Source organism: Staurois parvus, unplaced genomic scaffold, assembly GCF_062004578.1.
Source record: "Staurois parvus isolate SC_StPar_1 unplaced genomic scaffold, SC_StPar_1.0 ptg000438l, whole genome shotgun sequence".
NCBI lineage: Eukaryota > Metazoa > Chordata > Amphibia > Anura > Ranidae > Staurois > Staurois parvus.
The window spans coordinates 5,355,689-5,377,819 of NW_028318234.1; the positions used below are offsets into that span (position 1 = coordinate 5,355,689).

Sequence of the window (22,131 nt, forward strand, 5' to 3'; positions counted from 1 at the left end):
TAGCAGAAGTACTGCTACATGGCGGCACGGCTGTGCAAAATCACGTATATATATGTGATTTGCATCCCGGGCAGGGGGCGCACGTGCACCGCCCTACCCATGCTGCTGAGGATGTCAATCACCAGGTTCCGGCCAGCAATTCCCGGCCAGGACTCTGTGATCATCGGTTGGGCTGAGAGGAGAGAGACCTGTGTGTAAACAACATAGATCTCTCTCCTGCGAGCAAGGACATGCTGCTTTGTATCTCTCTGCACAGCAGAGCAATACAAAGCAGCATGTCTCCCAAGTAAAGCAGCACACAATGTAAAACAGCACACAGTTAACCCTTTGAACTCCCCAGATGTTAACCCCTTCCTGCCCAGTGTCATTAGTACAGTGTAAGTGCTTTCTATTAGCACTGATCGCTGTATTAGTGTCACTAGGGATGTCAGTGGCAGTTAGTCAGTTCCCCCCCCCCAGTGTCAGAATGATCACCGCAGTCCCACTATAAGTCACTGATCGCCGCCATTACTAGTATAAAAAAAATAAAAATAAAAATTCCAGTATATATACCGCCATTTGTAGACACTATAACTTTCACGTAAACCAATTAATTTACATGTATTGGGATGTAGATTACCAAAGACATGTAGCAGAATACATTTTGGTCTCAATTTATGAAGAAATTTGATTTTTAAATTTTTTTTATTGAATATGTTTTATAGCAGAAAGTCAAACATGTTTTTTTTTTTTTTTTTCAAAATTGTCAGTGTTTTTTTGTTTATAGCACAAAAAATAAAAAATGTACAGGCGATCAAATACCACCTAAGGAAAGCTCTATTTGTGGGGAAATAATGACATAAGTTTAATTTATGTACAGCATTGCATGACTGCACAATTGTCAGTTAAAGTAATGCAGCGCCTTATCGCAAAAAATGGCCTGGTCAGGAAGGGGGGTAAATCCTCTGAAGTGGTTAAGCTAAACTCCAGCCTTACATTCAGTCTTGCACAGTTGTACATGTTCCTGTTCTGTACCGAGATTTCTTGCTTGATTTCAGTGCACACTATGAGCTTCTCGCAGTGTGCATTAGGAGTTGCAGCAAGGGCTTGCATCAGGGCAGAGGGATCATGAAAGGAGTACTGAGGCAGGGTGCTGTGATGTCTTCAGAAAGCTATGTACAGCACCCTGCTGGCCCCTGCACCAGCCATGATCTGCCTGCATTGCATGGAGCAGCACAGAGTCTCAGGGGTTGATTTGCTAAAGGCAAACAGACTGAGCACTTTGCAAGTGCAGTTGCTCCAGAGCTTAGTAAATGAAGGGAAGCTCTGCTGACTTCCATCATCCAATCATGTGCAAGCAAAAATGCTGTTTTTTTATTTTTCTTTCATGTGATTGAGTATTCTTTGTAAAGTGAAACTTTACCTCATTTACTAAGCTCTGGAGCAACTGCACTTGCAAAGTGCTCAGTCTATTCGCCTTTAATAAATCAACCCTTAGGCCTGGTTCACACCAATGCATTTTAAATACTTTTTGCAGAAACGCACTACAGTCCATTTAACATGATTTCCTATGGAACACGTTCACATCTATACATTTGAGCTGCAACATATTTAAAAAGGGTCAGGGACTGTATTAAATGCAAAACGCTGCATTTTTGGTTCAATAAACTTCAGAAATGAATGTAGTACATTTTGACATGTTTGTGAAGTGTTTTGCGTTTTTAATCTGCCCAACAAGTTGGCCTTCCTCCAAAAAAGCAAAGAAACAAAAAATGCATAAAAAAAACAACATCAAAAATGCATGTGCAAAAATATTTTTTAAGCATGTAGATGAAAGTAGGAGGGAGGAACCAGTGAATGCAAAATATAAGATTACACTTCAGCTTTAAAGTGTATTTCCACTTTTGCAATCAATTTTTTAAAACATTTTAGATGTTTCTCAGGAGGAGGTATCACGGCTGACTGCAAAGGTTTTTTTGAACAATGTCAGAGTGAGCCCGTCCCAAGTCTGTCCTCATTTACATGCAACTATAATGTACAGCGCTGAGCAAACCTTTTAGCCCTATATAAATACTGTATAATAATAATGATGCAGTCCCAGCCGCTAAACCATTAACCCTTTGTAAGGACGCACAGTGTTCATAGCTACAAGTGATAATGAAGATCTGCCTGAGCTGTATAGACAGGTTTAACCACTTGAGCTCCAGAGGATTTACCCCCCTTAATGACCACGCCTCTTTTTGCTACTCGGCGCTGCACTAATTCAACTGATAATTGCGCGGTCATGCAATGCTGCACCCAAACAAAATTTATGTCCTTTTTTCACACAAATAGAGCTTTCTTTCGGTGTAATTTGATCATCAGTGCGCTTTTTATTTTTCACGCTATAAACAAAAAAAGGCCAAAAATTTTGAAGAAAAACAATATTTTTTACTTTCAGCTATAAAAAATATATAGTAAACTCAAAGTTGGTTATAAATTTAGGCCAAAATGTATTCTGCTCCATGTTTTTGGTAAAAAAAAATCCCAATAAGTGTATATTGATTGCTTTGTGTGGAAGTTATAGCGTCTACAAACTATGGTATAGATACTGCAATTTACACCATTTGTCTAATATACAGCGCTGCGCTAGTTTAACAGACAATTGCGCGGTCATGCAATATGGTACATAAATGAAATTTACATCCTTTTTTTCCCCACAAATTGAGCTTTCTTTCGGTGGTATTTGATCCCCTGTGCGGTTTTTATTTTTTGCGCTATAAAAAAAAGGCTGACAATTTTGAGGAAAAAAAAACAATATTTTGGACTTTTTGCTATAAAACATGTCCAGTAAAAAAAATGCAAAAATCAAATTTAGTCATAAATTTCTGCCAAAATGCATTCTGCGACATGTCTTTGCTAAAAAAAAAACCCAATACGTGTAAATTAATTGGTTTACGTGAAAGTTATAGCTTTTACAAATGGCGGGAAAGATACTGGGATTTTTAGGGTTTTTTTTATACTAATAATGGCGGCGATCAGCAAATTATGGCGGCAATCAGGGACTTATGGCAGCGATCAGTGACTTATGGCGGGACTGCGGCGGACATTCTGACATTGGGGGGTACTGACTTGGGGTCACTGACATCCCCAAAAACACTAATACAGTGATCAGTGCAAAAAAAAAAACACTGACACTGTACTAATGGCACTGGGGAGGAAGGGGTTAACTTTATTTTGCAGGGAAGGGTTATAGGAGTGAGGGGAGTGTTTTACTAGGGGGCGGGGGGTGTGTACTGGATGGGACAAGGCTGATCAAGAAAGAGAAACTGTTCTTTCTCGATCAGCTCATCCTCGAGCTGACAGGGAAGTGACAGACAGCACAGCTACTGCAGCTGTGCTCTCTGTCACTGTTTGCCGCCGATCGCCGGGAAACAGCCGCTAAGGAGAGGCTGTGACCCGGCGACTCACATCTGCGGCGGTGATCGGCGGGACAGGTAGGGCGGCGCCCCTCGCATGCGCCCCCTATTTGTTTACAAAACACACGTTTTAAAACGTGGTTTTGCCTGCGAGTGCCGCCCTGCCGCCGTATATGTACAGTGGCTGTGCGGCAAGTGGTTAATTGTGGTAAACACAGCTGCCCATCCCCATCAAAAGCAAAGAAAACCACCTAGGATTTTTTCTTGCTAGAAGGTCCAGAATAGAGCATCAAAAAAGGTAAAGTACAATTTTTTCATGCTATGTGAATGGGGACATGTAAGAAATCTAAAGAAAGTGCTATTTCTTTTTTGATGCAAAAGTGTAAATACACTGTAGGGTGGGGATAGCTTCTTAGCCATGTCCTACAACATTTCTCACCCTGCTTCATCATATTTTTAGTCCTCATGCGCACTGGATGTTTTAATAATGCTGGTAATGTTAGCTGTGCAAAGTCACGTTAAAAACCTGAGTTTTCCAGCTTTTTTTTAGCGTTTTTGCATTAGCGTTTAGTGAAGTTTTGCTGCGATTAGCAACATTTTCCCATGTTTTTCCGCGTTTGCATTTTTTAGCGTTTCACATTTTGTTTTACCAAAAAAAAGTCCAAAAACACCGGTTTGCAGCATTTTAGCACATTTTGCTGTGTTTTTCAGTGTTAGAGTGTTTTTACAGCTGATAAACTACTCTAGAATCCCACTAGTTTTGAGTTTTTTTTCCAGCCAAAAAACGTTGATTACAGTGTATGTGTACATGAACATATAGGATAACATGCTGGGGAGTTTATTGACTGTAGAAAAAAAAGACAAAAGCCAAAAACAGCCGGTGTAAAAATGTCCCGTGTGCATGAGGACTTATTTGTGAATAAAGGACTCATTGTTATAGTCTGATGTGCCCACTCCATGACGTTCTGCTACTGAACTGATTGCTGCTTACTGAATCCTGGACAGATCGAGAATTGTTGCTGAAGTTAACTCCTTCATTGCTTAGGATGCATAATTTGGCATGACCAATTCATCTACTGCATATTTATTGAGCCAGGACTTCTTCCCCCTTTATTAAACAGTATAAAAATGAATTATATCATTGTTTTCCTGTTACGTGATTCTAGGAAAGTCAATTCCAAACTTAGTGTTTGGAATATATTTTGGAAGTTAATCGCCTTTCCTCATGTACCTTTAACCGCTTCTATCTGACAGTATCACACTTATAGATATTTATTGAAGAAATTCTGAAGCAACCATTTTCTTGGGCACTGCCCGAGGGCTCGGGGTCAGTAGGGGACCCCATGAGATGCCCCTGGTACCTTTCATAGGCTTTTTTGGGTGTGGTTTGAGTGTGGGCAAGCACACAGGGGCCCCATGATTTCCTATTGCCTGGGGGCCCCATGAATTTTCAGTCGGCCCCTGCTTGTATGTTTTTTTTTTGTCACTCAGCTCTTTAGAATTTCTGTCCTTTAGACACAAAAGTGAAGGGAATTTCCTTTAGTCTAGGTCAGGGGTGGGCAAACTTTTTGACTTGAGGGCCGCAATGGGTTCATATATTGGACCCGGGGGCCGGACCAAGAGTAGATGAATGATGTGTATGTGTCATCCATAGTAAGTATAGTAATATTCCCCCATAGTAAGCATAGTAATTAATCCCCCATATAGTAATTCATCCCCCATAGTAATTCATCCCCCATAGTAATTCATCCCCCATATAGTAATTCATCCCCCATAGTAATTCATCCCCCATATAGTAATTTATCCCCCATAGTAATTCATCCCCCATATAGTAATTCATCCCCCATAGTAATTCATCCCCCATATAGTAATTTATCCCCCATAGTAATTCATCCCCCATAGTAATTCATCCCCCATATAGTAATTCGTCCCCCATATAGTAATTCATCCCCCATAGTAATCCATCCCCCATATAGTAATTCATCCCCCATATAGTAATTCATCCTCCATATAGTAATTCATCCCCCATAATAATTCATCCCCCATATAGTAATTCATCCCCCATAGTAATTCATCCCCCATATAGTAATTCATCCCCCCTATAGTAATTCATCCCCCATATAGTAATTCATCCCCCATATAGTAATTCATCCCCCATAGTAATTCATCCCCCATATAGTAATTCATCCCCCCTATAGTAATTCATCCCCCATATTAATTCATCCCCCATATTAAGTCCCCAAGTCCCCCCTGTGTCAATTCACTTACCTTTGCTCCGCGCGTTCCTCTCGCCGTGTTCCCTCGCCGTTCCGGTGTAGCATGAAAATCTGTCTCCTATGAGGATCTGTCCCCCTCGATGTATCTGCGCATGTGCCAGTTTCAGGCATTAGCAGCCGATCGGCGATCTCCGGCACATGCGCAGATACGTCGAGGGGGACAGATCCTCATAGGAGACAGATTTTCATGCTACACCGGTCTTCAGGCCGGACTGTGAGAGGAGCCTAGCGGGAGTCTAGCTCCGCGGGCCGGATTAAAAGGTCCGCCAGGCCGTATGCGGCCCGCGGGCCGTAGTTTGCCCATTGCTGGTCTAGGTTCACACCTATGCATTTTCTGCTGCGTTTTGCATTTTGCAGACACACACAGCAGCCAATTTAACATGATTTCCTATGGGACAGGTTCACGTCTCTGCATTTTCAACCGCTGCATTTTTTGGAAAGGATCAGGGACTTTTTTAAATGCAAAACGTTGCGTTTTTGGTTCTGTAGACTTCAATGAAGACGCTGCATTAAAAACATGTAGTGCATTTTTTTGACAATAGTCATCAGAAAAAAATAAAACATCAAGAGTAATAAAAACTTGACTGGGTTGCTAACCCTTCCACACTGTATCCAAAACTGTTATCTGTTATAAATCTAAAGCTTTAGCTAATCTGCAGACAAAGCGTAATTCACATTTTAAGATATGATAAACCAGCAAATATATTTTTAATGAAAACATTTAATACAGGATGCTTTGGTAAGACTTTGTCTCAGAACATACTGGGCTTTCTAAAGAAAGTCTAGCATTACCTGCTCACTTTTTCACTCTTTCTAAAAAAATAAATTTCCATATGATCTAGCAAAGGAAGGGGGGGGTATGTTTATTCTCCTGCTTATTCAACTCAATGTGGGTATATAGTCCACCTGAATAGCAGGGGATTCACAGTATATGAAGAGCATAGTAGTAAAGTCTTAGCAGAACTGGTGAAGAGCAGGCTAGAGCGCACTACCTGATGTTTGCTGTTTGAACATTTGTCTACAGTAATTATTACACTGCTAAAAAAAATTAAAGGAACACGTTTTAATCAGAGTAGCATCAAGTCAATTAAACGTCTGGCATATTGATCTGGTCAGTTAAGTAGCAGAGGGGGTTGTTAATCAGTTTCAGATGATTTGGTGTTAATGAAATTAGCATCAGTGCACTAGATGGGCAACAATGAGATGACCCCCAAAATAGGAATGGTTTTACAGGTGGAGGCCACTGACAATTTTTTTCCCTACTCATCTTTTCTGACTGTTTTTCACTGGTTTTGCATTTGTCTAGGGTCAGTGTCACTACTGGTAGCATGAGGCGATACTTGGACCCTACAGAGGTTGCACAGGCAGTCCAATTCTTCCAGGATTGCACATCAATACGTGCTAATGGCAGAAAGGTTTGCTGTGTCTCCCAGCACAGTCTCAAGAGCATGGAGGATATTTCAGGAGACATGCCATGCAGTTACTCTAGGAGTGCTGGACAGGGCCGTAGAAGGTCCTTAACCCATCAGTAGGACCGGGATCTGCTCCTTTGTACAAGGAGGAACAGGATGAGCACTGCCAGAGGCCTACAAAATGACCTCCAGCAGGCCACTGGTGTGAATGTCTCTGACCAAACAATCAGAAACAGACTTCATGATGGTGGCCTGAGGGCCCGATGTCCTCTAGTGGGCCCTGTGCTCACTGCCTGGCACTATAGAGCTCGATTGGAATTTGCCATTGAACACCAGAATCGGCAGATCCGCCACTGGCATCCTGTGCTTTTTACAGATCAGAGCAGGTTCACCCTGAGCACATGTGACAGACATGAAAGGGTCTAGAAAAGCTGTGGAGAATGTTATGCTGCCTGTAACATCGTTCACCATGACCGGTTTGGTGGTGGGTCAGTGATGGTCTGGAGAGGCATATCCATGGAGGGATGCACAGACCTCTACAGGCTAGACAATGGCATCCTGACTGCCATTAGATATCAGGATTAAATCCTTGGACCCATTGTAAGACCCTACACTAGTGCAGTGGACCCTGGGTTCCTTCTGGTGTACGACAACACCTGGCATCATGTGGCAAGAGTATGCAGGCAGTTCCTGGAGGATGAAGGAATTGATACCATTGAATGGACCCCACTCTCACCTGACCTAAATTCAATAGAACACCTCTAGGATATCATGTTTCAGTCCATCTGACGCCACCAGGTTGCACCTCAGACTGTCCAGGAGCTCAGTAATGCTCTGGTCCAGATCTGGGAGGAAATACCCCAGGACAACATCCGTCGTCTCATTAGGAGCATGCCCCGATGTTGTCAGGCATGCTTACAAGCACATGAGAGCCATACAAACTTCTGAGGACCATTTTCATTTGCTGCAATGACATTTCAGCAAAATGGACTAGCCTGCTGCATCATTTTTTCACTTTGATTTTCGGGGTGTCTTTTAATTCAGGCTCTGTAGGTTGATCGTTTTCATTTCCATCAAACGATGGGGCATCCTTACATTCCTAACACGTTACCCAGTCCATATCAGTATGATAGTTTTCCCCATTGAGATCTGATGTGTTTTCAAAGTGTTCCTTTATATTTTTTGAGCGGTGTATATTGAATATATGGGAAGAGTCTGGTGGTATGACAATAGGTTCCTATACCTCTTCAGGGCTTCAGCAATGAGTTTCCACTTCCGCAGTCTTTTACTACAAAGTCTCCAGACTCTCTTTTCATTACCTTTAATTATTTTGAGCAGTGTATTTAGTTGACTTGAAACTTGAGAAATTATATTTTTTGCAGTTCTTATTAAGGTATTAAAGAAACTATGTACAAACTACATGCTTTTTCAACATCCTTTAATAGGAATACTGAGATAGTACCAGGCTCACTAGTACACTCTGTAGGGTGAGATTTGGAAAAGGGCACTGTGCCCATTACTCAGAGCAAAACAATTTGTGTATTGTAAGGAACAGGTTTGTGTAGAGAAGAATAGTTGCATGTGTGATCATTGCATTTACTTTTACAGCTGGCACTAGAAAAATACTAACTTCCTTAGCAAATAAAAGCACAGTATTTGAACAGAAAACCCTTCACTTAAGAGTGACCATACTAGAAATGGATATACACTACTAGGGAAAAAGTCAATTTATGAAGCTCATCCTACCGTTTATTAGGTGCACTTGGCTTCTAGTTTGGCTAATTCCTCTTATTTTCTGCCATCATCATAATAAATGACCCTTAATGAAACCCTTTCACCAACTTAAAGTGACATTGAAGCTTCCTTTTTTTTTTTATTACATTAACAAACATGTTATACTTACCTGCTCTGTACAAAGGTTTTTGCACAGAATAGCCCCGATCTTCTTCTGAGGTTCCCCACTGGCACTCCTGGCCCCTCCTCTTCAGCGGGGCAGATTTCCATGGGGGCACCCGTGCTGCCCTGCTCCTGAGCCGCCCTGTCTGAGACTATTGTGCAGCACAGAAGGAAAAATCAAGTATTTTACTTAATTTTATTTACATGCAATGTGCCTCTGAACCTGCTAGAAAATTTGACTACTCTAGGAGAGTCAATTCCCTAGTGCATCCCCTCACTCTTTGCACGTCATAGCCCTCTTGCTGGAGATTCTAATTATTGTGTGTGCTGACCCAACTCTTCCACCCATCCTCTCGTCCTCTTACACAACCTTTTAATGTATCTCTTGGGAGAAGCGTGAAAGGGAATACTATACTGCAGTAGTTTCCAACCTTTTTTCACTTGGGTACCCTTGGCAATCCCTTTGCATAAACTGTACCTCTCAATGTACAGCAGGTAGAGTAGGGGTTAGGGTCAGTAACTGCACACTTAGCGCTCCACAGCTAATAGTGGGTTTGCAAACTTATGCTAGTAATTAAGAGGGCTTACAGTGCTAAAGAAATGTCAGTGTGAGTGGCATGAAGGAGGGAACTGGGAGGCTGGGGTGAGGGACTCTTTGGGGCGTACCATGTTGCAGTGGTGTGTCCAATGTAATATTTGGGCCTGTTTGGGGAACTGTGACAATGGATTCCCGGGATCTGGAGCTCTTCTGAAGTTTTGGGACCACTGTGGGTTGGAGGACTGGGTGGATGAAGATAGTGTAAGGGTACAGTTTGATGGCTCACCTGTATGTTTCAATTCAGGGAGAGCCATAGCAATGCTGTTAACCTTCATTGAGAAAGCAGTGGAGGGGATGCTACAGAGTGGCGTGGGTCTGATTGGATGGAGGCACATTCATGGACTGGCAGCTGGTGAGATCCTGAGGAGATGTGGGTCCAGCTGAGTCTTGTCCGGCTTAGGTCTCACTCAGGACTCAGCACTCACAGTCTCTGTCCTATACCACTCCCTCTTCACACCAGATTGCAAACGGAAGAATCTGCTGTCTATAGAGGTAGAAGGCATATCACTCTACCTGGGACTGATTGAGGTCCAAACCGTATTATAGAACAAATGTTAGAAAACATAGCCATGGGATTACTCTGTGTCTGACAGTCCACTGACACAAAATATTTTCCTGTCATTACAAAATTATTTTCAGGTTCACCTACATGTGCTGCCAAGTACCCATGGAGGAGGTATTTGTAACAGTAGGTTGGGAAGCACTGCTATAAAGAGTCACATGAGTGACAGCTCTGAATCTGCATGGGCTGCTGATATCACACCCAACATGGTGGCGTACAGCAGCAATCTCAGGAATTTTGGATGTCTACACAATGGGGGCACGGTTCTGCATGCACACTGATGTGTGCTCCAAACTCAGAGAGTACCTTAAAGGGTTAGTTCACCTTTACAGAAAAAAATGTAAAATTGAACTAACACCGGACACCCTCCCCAGCTTCCTTGATCCGCGCTGCACTTACTGTTGGGGTTGCTGAACTGTCAGGGCCACACAGCCAGTCCAGCGAAGTGGGGCTTTGAGTTCCTCACACTGCTTCATTCAGTGTTTCTGGGACAGATCAGATCAAGTCACTGTGACAGCGCTAGCCAATCAGAAACGATCTGGTCCTTCCCAGAAGTACTCCATGAAGAAGAGGAAGAAGAGCCAGGGTTTCAAATCCCAGGACCACTGGAGTAGCTGCAGGGGTGCTGACAGTTTGGCAACCCTGGAGGTAAGTACAGCAGGGACTGGGGAGGGTGTCTGGTGTTAGTTCACTTTTACATTTTGTCTGTAAAAGTAAACTAACATTTAAGCAACACCCAGTGAAGAGCCGTGTATGGCCACCCCTTCTAATGCATCTCAATGGTTGGCTGTACGAGGCAGCAGCGGGTCATGGTAATGTCATTACAGAGGCTCTGTATGCTGTATGAACCCTGTAAGTCATGTGCATGAGGTCTAACAGTAACAGAAAAAAAAATTCAACAAAAGTCTTAGCTTGTATCATTTTCTTATAATGAATTTCTCCCAAGACACAACATAAATGAGTAATGCCAAGTGGATGAAAAACATATAGAATACAGATATACGGTGTTTCCATGAACCAGAGGAATCATAGTGTAATGGCAAAGGCATCTCAGTGAAGTTCTTTGGAACTAAGTCTACAAATCATGCATACATTTGTATATGTAGAACTACCCCCGCAACGGCCGCAGGTATTAACTGGTTCTTTCCCAAACAGTACAGAGGCCACCAGTCACCTAAACATCAGTCCATATACTCTGGCTCCAATAAACAGAATATGGGTTGTCTTTTTTATAGAACTTGTAACAGGAGAGGGATTAGGGCATGGTATACTTCAAACAAATAGCAAACAGCAGATAGAGGACAATCATCTCCTTAAGTAAATGTGAATAAAGAACAGTCTGTGTAAATGGTTAGCACTTCCGCCTGGCAGTACTAGGGTCATTGGTTCAAATCCCAGCCACAGCACCACCTGCCTGGAGTTTGCATGTTCTCCCTGTGCCTGTGTGGGTTTCCAGGTACTCCAGTTTCCTCCCACACTCCAAAGACATGCTGATAGGTTAACTGGCTCCTGTCTAAATTGTCCCTAGTATGTGTATGTATGAATCTGAGTTAGGGACCTTAAATTGTACACCCCTTGAGGGTTAGGGACCGATATGAATGTACAATATATAAATGTAAAGCGCTGTGTAAATTGACAACGCTATATAAGTACCTGTAATAAATAATAAAGAAATAAACAGTCTATTCCCTCACGACTGAAGTTAGGGCATGTCTCTTTGGTATCTGGTTACCTTGCCCCAATGCATAACTGCTGGTGCCCAGTGCAATCTCCAGAACCCTGCAAAGTCACAAGGATTAAGTTAGGGTCTTCACTCACAAGTCCCCAGGACAGCTGCACACCTTACAGCTTCCTCCAGACACAATCCTGTAAGTGAGACAGTCCTTCTCAGATGCCTTTGGATAAATCCTGAAGTCACTGCCAGGTCCCAGCCCTGCACCTACTGAGATCTCATGGCACAGAAACCCAGTCCATAAGCTGCCTCAGGGGCAACAGCCCCTCCTGAAGCTGTGAATTCTCCTTTAGACAGTCTTTTCAGGGGTCCAGACAATTTATTAGCTGCCCAACCACCATCTGGGTGCAGCTTCCCAGGGATTGGCTAGGCCCTGATTAATATTTAGGCAGGCCATTTAAATTCTCATTCCCTAAGCTCTAGAATCTTTTAGAGGCATGGGGAAGCATTCAATCTCCCAGCCTGCGAAACCCTGAACAGATCAAACCAAACAATCTCCTGGTCCCTTGATTACAGAAGGAGCCAAAAATGTATCTAGCAGCTGAACTAGGAGGGCACTACATATGTTATAAACACATCTTGCAGTCAATAAAACGCATCTAGGTTTTAGAGGCAGAAAACAAGATAAAAAATATTCTGAACCAATGAACTGCAGACATAGTACAGGAGATGACCAGAGACTACGGACACAGTACAGGAGATGACCAGAGACTACGGACACAGTACAGGAGATGACCAGAGACTGCGGACATAGTACAGGTGATGAGCAGAGACTGCGGACACAGTACAGGAGATGAGCAGAGACTGCAGACATAGTACAGGAGATGAGCAGAGACTGTGGACATAGTACAGGGAATGACCAAGAGACTGCGGACAGTACAGGAGATGACCAGAGACTGCGGACATAGTACAGGAGATGACCAGAGACTGCGGACATACTACAGGAGATGTCCAGAGAGTACAGACACAGTACAGGAGATGACCAGAGACTGCGGACATACTGCAGGAGATGACCAGAGACTGCGGACCCAGTACAGGAGATGACCAGAGACTGCGGACATAGTACAGGAGATGACCAGAGACTGTGGACACAGTACAGGAGATGTCCAGAGAGTACAGACACAGTACAGGAGATGACCAGAGACTGCAGACATACTACAGGAGATGACCAGAGACTGCGGACAGTACAGGAGATGACCAGAGACTGCGGACAGTACAGGAGATGACCAGAGACTGCGGACAGTACAGGGGATGACCAAGAGACTGCGGGCAGTACAGGGGATGACCAGAGACTGTGGACAGTACAGGAGATGACCAGAGACTGCGGACAGTACAGGAGATGACTGCTGACCTTTGGGGAGGGAGGGGGAGCGGGTACCTGAATTTGACAGGTACCCGCTCCCACTTCCGTGGAGTTGTCCTCCCTTTAGTGTGGGCACCCGGCTGACAGCCGGGTGCCCAGTGCTCATGCACGAGAAGCGCTGTGCTTTGTGATTGGTCCGCCGTCTTCTGGGACCTGTCATGTGTCCCAGAAGACGCCGTACCATTCAAAAATTGCGCACTGGGCACCCTGCTGTCAAGCCGAGAGCCCACACTAAAGAAGCCGGCGCGGGAAGACTGCGCAGCGATGGACCGAGGAACAGGTAAGGTCCCGCTGCAGAGCTGAGCGGCCGGCGGTGGAAATACCGGACTGGCCACTCCATATTTGCTCCATAAGACGCACTGACATTTTCCCCCCTTTTTTGGGGAGAAAAAAGTGCGTCTTATGGAGCAAAAAAATTGCCTTTGTAAAAACCACTGCGCAAATACCATGTAAACAAAAAATGCATCGACCACCATTTCTAGGGCCTCTGATAAAGAAAATATAATGTCTGGGGTAATTTTCTAGCAAAAAGTACTGATTTTTACATGTAGGACAGTAGTGTCAAGATAGGCCTGGTCTTCAAGTGGTTAACATTCAACTAGAACAAGTATCTTCACCTCCTGTCATCCCTCATACAGCATAACTCAGACTAGGAGTTGAGGGCTCAGCACTTGGAGTAGTAGAATGAGATAAAAGTAATCCAGGCAGCTCTAGAGCAGCCCAGTCACTTTTACGGGGCTCCACCAGCACCTGCGGTGGTTCCCAGGACCGCAGTAAATGGTGATCTCTAAGAGAGCAAGGGGACTAGCACTGCACCTGAGAGTAATGATACTCTTTCACTGTCCAATCAGCAGACATGTAGTGGGTGCTTACTGAATGGCAGAGGTTAGAGGGGGAAAGGAAATGCAATCCCTCAAGAGGCAATAACCTTCAAGGGGTTTTAACACCTACCTACTCTATCCAAAACTAACAAAAAACGTTTCAGCTGTAATGCACTTTAAATATATTTCAATCCTATAATCCCCTTAAGTATTTTCATAGCTAATCAATGTTTTTAAAACATCTTAAGAAAACCACTTCAGAAAGATAATATTGTTTGTAATTACGTAGTTGTCCTTTTACACTTTCCTGGCCCTGAAGCATCACCTTCCAGCAGAACAACAACCCTAAACATCCAGCCAGAGCTACAATGGAATGGTTTAGATAAAAGCATATTCACGTGTTAGAATGGCGCAGTCACAGTCCAGACCTAAATCCAATTGAGAATCTGTGACAGGACTTGAAAATCGCTGTTCACAGACGCTCTCCATCCAATCTGACAGAGCGTGAGCGATTCTGCAAAGAAGAATGGGCAAAAATGTCCCTCTCTAGATGTGCAAAGCTGGCAGAGACATCCCCAAAAAGACTTGCAGCTGGAATTGCAGCCAAACATGGTCCTACAAAGTATTGACTCCGGGGGGCTGAATACAAATGCCGCCACACTTCCCACATATTTATTTGTAAAAGATTTTGAAAACCATTTATCATTTTCCTTCCACTTCACAATTATGTCCCACTTTGTGTTGGTCTGTCACATCAAATCCCAATAAAATACATTTACGTTTTTGGATGTAACATGACCAAATGTGGAAAATTTCAAGGGGTATGAATACTTTTTCAAGGCATTGTTTGTAGAATCAGCTACATACAGTATACAGCGCTGTGTTCTGGCAGTGGTATAGAAATTTCCTGTCCCACTCCCAGAACAAAATCAAGTCGGACTGAAAGCTGTGCAGTTGCTCCAGAGCTTAGTAAATGAGGTACAGCTTCACTTTGTAAAGAATACCCAATCACGCGCAAGGAAAATAAAAAAACAGCAGGTTTCTTGCAAACGATTGGATAATAGAAGTCAGTAGAGCTTCTGCTCATTTACTAAGTTCTGGAGCTACTGCTCTTATAGAGTGTAAATGCACTTTACAAAGTGCACAGTCTATTTGCCTTTAATGAATCAACCCCTTTTTTTATTTATATGAATGAATATCAGGCTTGCTCTGAATGGCTGAGGTGGAGAGGTGGGTGGATGACACTACAATCTCCATGTCATGTTTCACATGATTGTCATGTTGACTGTCATATGCCTTTAAATGTTTTCAGTGTTTTGTCTCTGCCCCTCCCTTTCCTTTAGTTTAGCTAATGTTGCATAGATAGCGCTCCCCCCTTCCCAGAGATGCAGTGCAGTAAGCCTCATGGCATGGAGCAGGAAACAGCATGTTCTTTTGACCTATGGAATTTCATTGTTGTAAGATTCTCTCAGTTTATGGATTAAACTTCACAAGATCTACAAGATGTCATTCTCATTGAGTCACTGACTGTGGACCCCAACTGAGGTTGAAGTTATCGCTATCTCATCACAACTGTAAGTTACAGAGATCACACTATCAATGCTTGGATTGGAGACACAGAACACTCCACCTCAGCCAATCAGAGGAAGCCTCCTATTCGTTCAGAAAATACAAAGCTTCCTGTGAATGGCAGATCAGCACTCGACCCAACTCAATTTTGTGCCAGGAGCAGGATGGCAAGTCCCTGTACCTTTGCCGAAACAGAATGCTGTATACTGTATGTACTGTAGCTGAAGCTATATACAGTTTATATAGCGCCCCCTGCAGGCATAACAATTAGTAAGGGGAAAAGTTTGTTTAGACCTTCTTGGTTCAAATGCTATTTAAAATTAAATCAAATCTGGAAATCAGCTTTAAATTATAAGAAACTGAGTGGATTCCAATGCCAGTGGTTCCTGTCTAATATTTACAGTTCACAAAACTGTTTTTCTTGTCTTGGTGCTGCTCATTAAACAGGATGAAATGCATCTGTTCTACAGCATTCTATCTCACTTGGAATGTATTAATCAGAGGCATTTACGGTTTACAAAACACAGCAAGAGTAAGCTGAACTTGTCTTGTATTAGAATTGAATAAACAATTGTTTTAATTAACCAGCATAACTACCCTAGAGACGTACAGAGTCATTGTGCCAATGTGGGAATCAGGAACTTAAAATGACTGGAACTGGAGTTAAAACTTCAAAACATTTCCATAGAAAAAATGTAAAAACTGCTTATAAGAACAATTGTTCCCGAAAAAATTAAATACACGTCGTTTAGGCTGGACTGCTTGGAATGGCTGTACACCCTGAAAGCTTGCCCTAAAAATGTCATTGTTGGTGCAAATACAAAAAGTATCAAGTATGTTGCAAGTGCACTAATACAGCTCACCTTCTCATTCAGTAGGAATCAGCTATTTGTGGGGCCTTTAAAGTGTATCAAGCTCCTAGACTAATTTAAATAAACTTCTCTTATTTTCCCCTTTTTGTCTGCCAAATAAACAATTGAAAGTGTTATGCTATGCTATATCTGTTCAATAAGTGCAAAAAAAATCTGTTGATTACATCAAAACATCAGTGAGCTCTTAACTTCCTGTAGTGATCTGACTAAGCTTTCCTAAGATCTCATAAAATGTTATTAGCCCTACCTGAGTCTTCTCTGTGAACTACAGAACCACCTACCCGCTTATATCAGAGAAATACCGAGAGGAAAGATTTCTGTAGCCCTAACACACTCGTAGGCTGGTGGAAGCTCCAGTATAGCCTCCAGCCTGTAGGTGGCACTGTGCCATTTCTTCAGACTAGCAGGGCCATTGGGGACTAATTGTCCACTCCTGTGTCATCCAGGCAGCCATCTTGGGAAGGACAACAATCATACTGGAAATCCCAGGAAATTTAGAAAACCATCTTGACTGAGAATTCCATAAATAGTAGAATTCTGGATCATTCTGTATGCTTGCAGTGTGGGGATAAAGTAAAAACAGAGCCCATGCTGGCTAGGGGAAAGCAGGAGTAGCATTATGGAGAAGTATTTGTTGACGAGGGAAGAGTAGGTTTCCTCTTACATGGTGTCTCTCAGAACTGTCAGAACACTGGCATCCAGATAGAGTATCTGCAGGTACATTTGGGGATCGCAGTGTGAACATGCTCTATCATAGCCCCCTCTCAAGGATGTGCTCATCTGGCATTCAGTGGTATGTAGTACTACTGGTATGTATTGTGAATAAACAGCACATTTTTCTGTCTAAATAAGTGCATGGCCTGCAACATGTGACACCGTTGCTGTAAATTGCCTTCTTTATGTGAACAGTCAACTTCTACCATATAGGCAGGGCTTTTTTTCAGCAGGAACATGGGGTAATGCAGTTCAAGCACATCCAGCACTGAATGTATCTAGTGGCAACGGGTGCTGGGGGGTGCTATAGGACAAACAAGAGATCCCTGTGCTCAAATCCCAACTATAGGGTCTCTTGACTTGCTGCTGCTGGGGGATCTATTGTTGCTGGAGGGGATCTATTTTTTGGGGGGGTTCTGTTGTTGCTGGGGAGGTCTATTGTTGCTTGTGGGGGTATTTTGTTGCGGGGGGTCCATTACTGCTGGGAGGGTCTATTGTTGCAGACTGCAAGGGATCTGTTTTATTGCTTTTCTTATTATCAATAACACATTCCATACAAATTACTTAGCACCACAAAATGATACTTGGTTCTGTATTCTCTAAAAGGAAGAATACTGGGAAGAAACCAAAGAACAGTGCTAGGAGGTGGATGGGATGGAGACAAGGGGTGACTTGGAATGCTGGGAGTTCCTGCACCTATTCTCTTGGAGGTGGATGGGATGGAGACAAGGGGTGACTTGGAATGGTGGAAGTTCCCGCACCTATTCTCTTGGAGGTGGATGGGATGGAGACAAGGGGTGACTTGGAATGGAAGTTCCTGCACCTATTCTCTTGGAGGTGGATGGGATGGAGACAAGGGGTGACTTGGAATGCTGGGAGTTCCTGTACCTATTCTCTTGGAGGTGGATGGGATGGAGACAAGGGGTGACTTGGAATGGTGGAAGTTCCCGCACCTATTCTCTTGGAGGTGGATGGGATGGAGACAAGGGGTGACTTGGAATGGTGGAAGTTCCTGCACCTATTCTCTTGGAGGTGGATGGGATGGAGACAAGGGGTGACTTGGAATGGTGGGAGTTCCCGCACCTATTCTCTTGGAGGTGGATGGGATGGAGACAAGGGGTGACTTGGAAAGGTGGGAGTCCCCGCACCTATTCTCTTGGAGGTGGATGGGATGGAGACAAGAGGTGACTTGGAATGGTGGAAGTTCCCGCACCTATTCTCTTGGAGGTGGATGGGATGGAGACAAGGGGTGACTTGGAAAAGTTCCCGCACCTATTCTCTTGGAGGTGGATGGGATGGAGACAAGGGGTGACTTGGAATGGTGGAAGTTCCTGCACCTATTCTCTTGGAGGTGGATGGGATGGAGACAAGGGGTGACTTGGAATGGTGGGAGTTCCCGCACCTATTCTCTTGGAGGTGGATGGGATGGAGACAAGGGGTGACTTGGAATGGTGGGAGTCCCCGCACCTATTCTCTTGGAGGTGGATGGGATGGAGACAAGGGGTGACTTGGAAAGGTGGGAGTTCCTGCATCTATTCTCTTGGAGGTGGATGGGATGGAGACAAGGGGTGACTTGGAATGGTGGGAGTTCCTGCATCTATTCTCTTGGAGGTGGATGGGATGGAGACAAGGGGTGATTTGGAATGCTGGGAGTCCCCGCACCTATTCTCTTGGAGGTGGATGGGATGGAGACAAGGGGTGACTTGGAATGTTGGGAGTCCCTGCACCTATTCTCTTGGAGGTGGATGGGATGGAGACAAGGGGTGACTTGGAATGGTGGGAGTCCCCGCACCTATTCTCTTGGAGGTGGTTGGGATGGAGACAAGGGGTGACTTGGAATGGTGGGAGTTCCTGCACCAATTCTCTTGGAGGTGGATGGGATGGAGACAAGGGGTGACTTGGAATGGTGGGAGTTCCTGCACCTATTCTCTTGGAGGTGGAAGGGATGGAGACAAGGGGTGACTTGGAATGGTGGGAGTTCCTGCACCTATTCTCTTGGAGGTGGATGGGATGGAGACAAGGGGTGACTTGGAATGGTGGGAGTCCCCGCACCTATTCTCTTGGAGGTGGATGGGATGGAGACAAGGGGTGACTTGGAATGGTGGGAGTTCCTGCACCAATTCTCTTGGAGGTGGATGGGATGGAGACAAGGGGTGACTTGGAATGGTGGGAGTTCCTGCACCTATTCTCTTGGAGGTGGAAGGGATGGAGACAAGGGGTGACTTGGAATGGTGGGAGTTCCTGCACCTATTCTCTTGGAGGTGGATGGGATGGAGACAAGGGGTGACTTGGAATGGTGGGAGTCCCTGCACCTATTCTCTTGGAGGTGGATGGGATGGAGACAAGGGGTGACTTGGAATGGTGGAAGTTCCTGCACCTATTCTCTTGGAGGTGGATGGGATGGAGACAAGGGGTGACTTGGAATGGTGGGAGTTCCCGCACCTATTCTCTTGGAGGTGGATGGGATGGAGACAAGGGGTGACTTGGAAAGGTGGGAGTCCCCGCACCTATTCTCTTGGAGGTGGATGGGATGGAGACAAGGGGTGACTTGGAATGGTGGAAGTTCCCGCACCTATTCTCTTGGAGGTGGATGGGATGGAGACAAGGGGTGACTTGGAAAAGTTCCCGCACCTATTCTCTTGGAGGTGGATGGGATGGAGACAAGGGGTGACTTGGAATGGTGGAAGTTCCTGCACCTATTCTCTTGGAGGTGGAAGGGATGGAGACAAGGGGTGACTTGGAATGGTGGGAGTTCCCGCACCTATTCTCTTGGAGGTGGATGGGATGGAGACAAGGGGTGACTTGGAATGGTGGGAGTTCCTGCATCTATTCTCTTGGAGGTGGATGGGATGGAGACAAGGGGTGACTTGGAATGCTGGGAGTCCCCGCACCTATTCTCTTGGAGGTGGATGGGATGGAGACAAGGGGTGACTTGGAATGGTGGGAGTCCCTGCACCTATTCTCTTGGAGGTGGATGGGATGGAGACAAGGGGTGACTTGGAATGGTGGGAGTCCCCGCACCTATTCTCTTGGAGGTGGATGGGATGGAGACAAGGGGTGACTTGGAATGGTGGGAGTTCCTGCACCAATTCTCTTGGAGGTGGATGGGATGGAGACAAGGGGTGACTTGGAATGGTGGGAGTTCCTGCACCTATTCTCTTGGAGGTGGAAGGGATGGAGACAAGGGGTGACTTGGAATGGTGGGAGTTCCTGCACCTATTCTCTTGGAGGTGGATGGGATGGAGACAAGGGGTGACTTGGAATGGTGGGAGTCCCTGCACCTATTCTCTTGGAGGTGGATGGGATGGAGACAAGGGGTGACTTGGAATGGTGGAAGTTCCTGCACCTATTCTCTTGGAGGTGGATGGGATGGAGACAAGGGGTGACTTGGAATGGTGGGAGTTCCCGCACCTATTCTCTTGGAGGTGGATGGGATGGAGACAAGGGATGACTTGGAAAGGTGGGAGTCCCCGCACCTATTCTCTTGGAGGTGGATGGGATGGAGACAAGGGGTGACTTGGAATGGTGGAAGTTCCCGCACCTATTCTCTTGGAGGTGGATGGGATGGAGACAAGGGGTGACTTGGAAAAGTTCCCGCACCTATTCTCTTGGAGGTGGATGGGATGGAGACAAGGGGTGACTTGGAATGGTGGAAGTTCCTGCACCTATTCTCTTGGAGGTGGATGGGATGGAGACAAGGGGTGACTTGGAATGGTGGGAGTTCCCGCACCTATTCTCTTGGAGGTGGATGGGATGGAAACAAGGGGTGACTTGGAATGGTGGGAGTCCCCGCACCTATTCTCTTGGAGGTGGATGGGATGGAGACAAGGGGTGACTTGGAATGCTGGGAGTCCCCGCACCTATTCTCTTGGAGGTGGATGAGATGGAGACAAGGGGTGACTTGGAATGGTGGGAGTCCCTGCACCTATTCTCTTGGAGGTGGATGGGATGGAGACAAGGGGTGACTTGGAATGGTGGGAGTCCCCGCACCTATTCTCTTGGAGGTGGATGGGATGGAGACAAGGGGTGACTTGGAATGGTGGGAGTTCCTGCACCAATTCTCTTGGAGGTGGATGGGATGGAGACAAGGGGTGACTTGGAAAGGTGGGAGTTCCTGCATCTATTCTCTTGGAGGTGGATGGGATGGAGACAAGGGGTGACTTGGAATGGTGGGAGTTCCTGCATCTATTCTCTTGGAGGTGGATGGGATGGAGACAAGGGGTGACTTGGAATGGTGGGAGTCCCCGCACCTATTCTCTTGGAGGTGGATGGGATGGAGATAAGGGGTGACTTGGAATGGTGGGAGTCCCCGCACCTATTCTCTTGGAGGTGGATGGGGTGGAGACAAGGGGTGACTTGGAATGGTGGGAGTTCCCGCACCAATTCTCTTGGAGGTGGATGGGATGGAGACAAGGGGTGACTTGGAATGGTGGGAGTTCCTGCACCTATTCTCTTGGAGGTGGAAGGGATGGAGACAAGGGGTGACTTGGAAAGGTGGGAGTCCCCGCACCTATTCTCTTGGAGGTGGATGGGATGGAGACAAGGGGTGACTTGGAATGGTGGAAGTTCCCGCACCTATTCTCTTGGAGGTGGATGGGATGGAGACAAGGGGTGACTTGGAAAAGTTCCCGCACCTATTCTCTTGGAGGTGGATGGGATGGAGACAAGGGGTGACTTGGAATGGTGGAAGTTCCTGCACCTATTCTCTTGGAGGTGGAAGGGATGGAGACAAGGGGTGACTTGGAATGGTGGGAGTTCCCGCACCTATTCTCTTGGAGGTGGATGGGATGGAGACAAGGGGTGACTTGGAATGGTGGGAGTTCCTGCATCTATTCTCTTGGAGGTGGATGGGATGGAGACAAGGGGTGACTTGGAATGCTGGGAGTCCCCGCACCTATTCTCTTGGAGGTGGATGGGATGGAGACAAGGGGTGACTTGG

At 45.2% G+C, this 22,131-nt stretch overlaps 1 protein-coding gene across 1 annotated transcript in view; it reads right to left on the bottom strand.

Annotated features, from left to right (window-relative positions):
• OSMR (oncostatin M receptor) overlaps positions 1 to 22,131 on the bottom strand; it is a 116,182-nt gene that overhangs the window by 76,596 nt on the left and 17,455 nt on the right. The gene's annotated exons all lie outside the window — the stretch shown is intronic.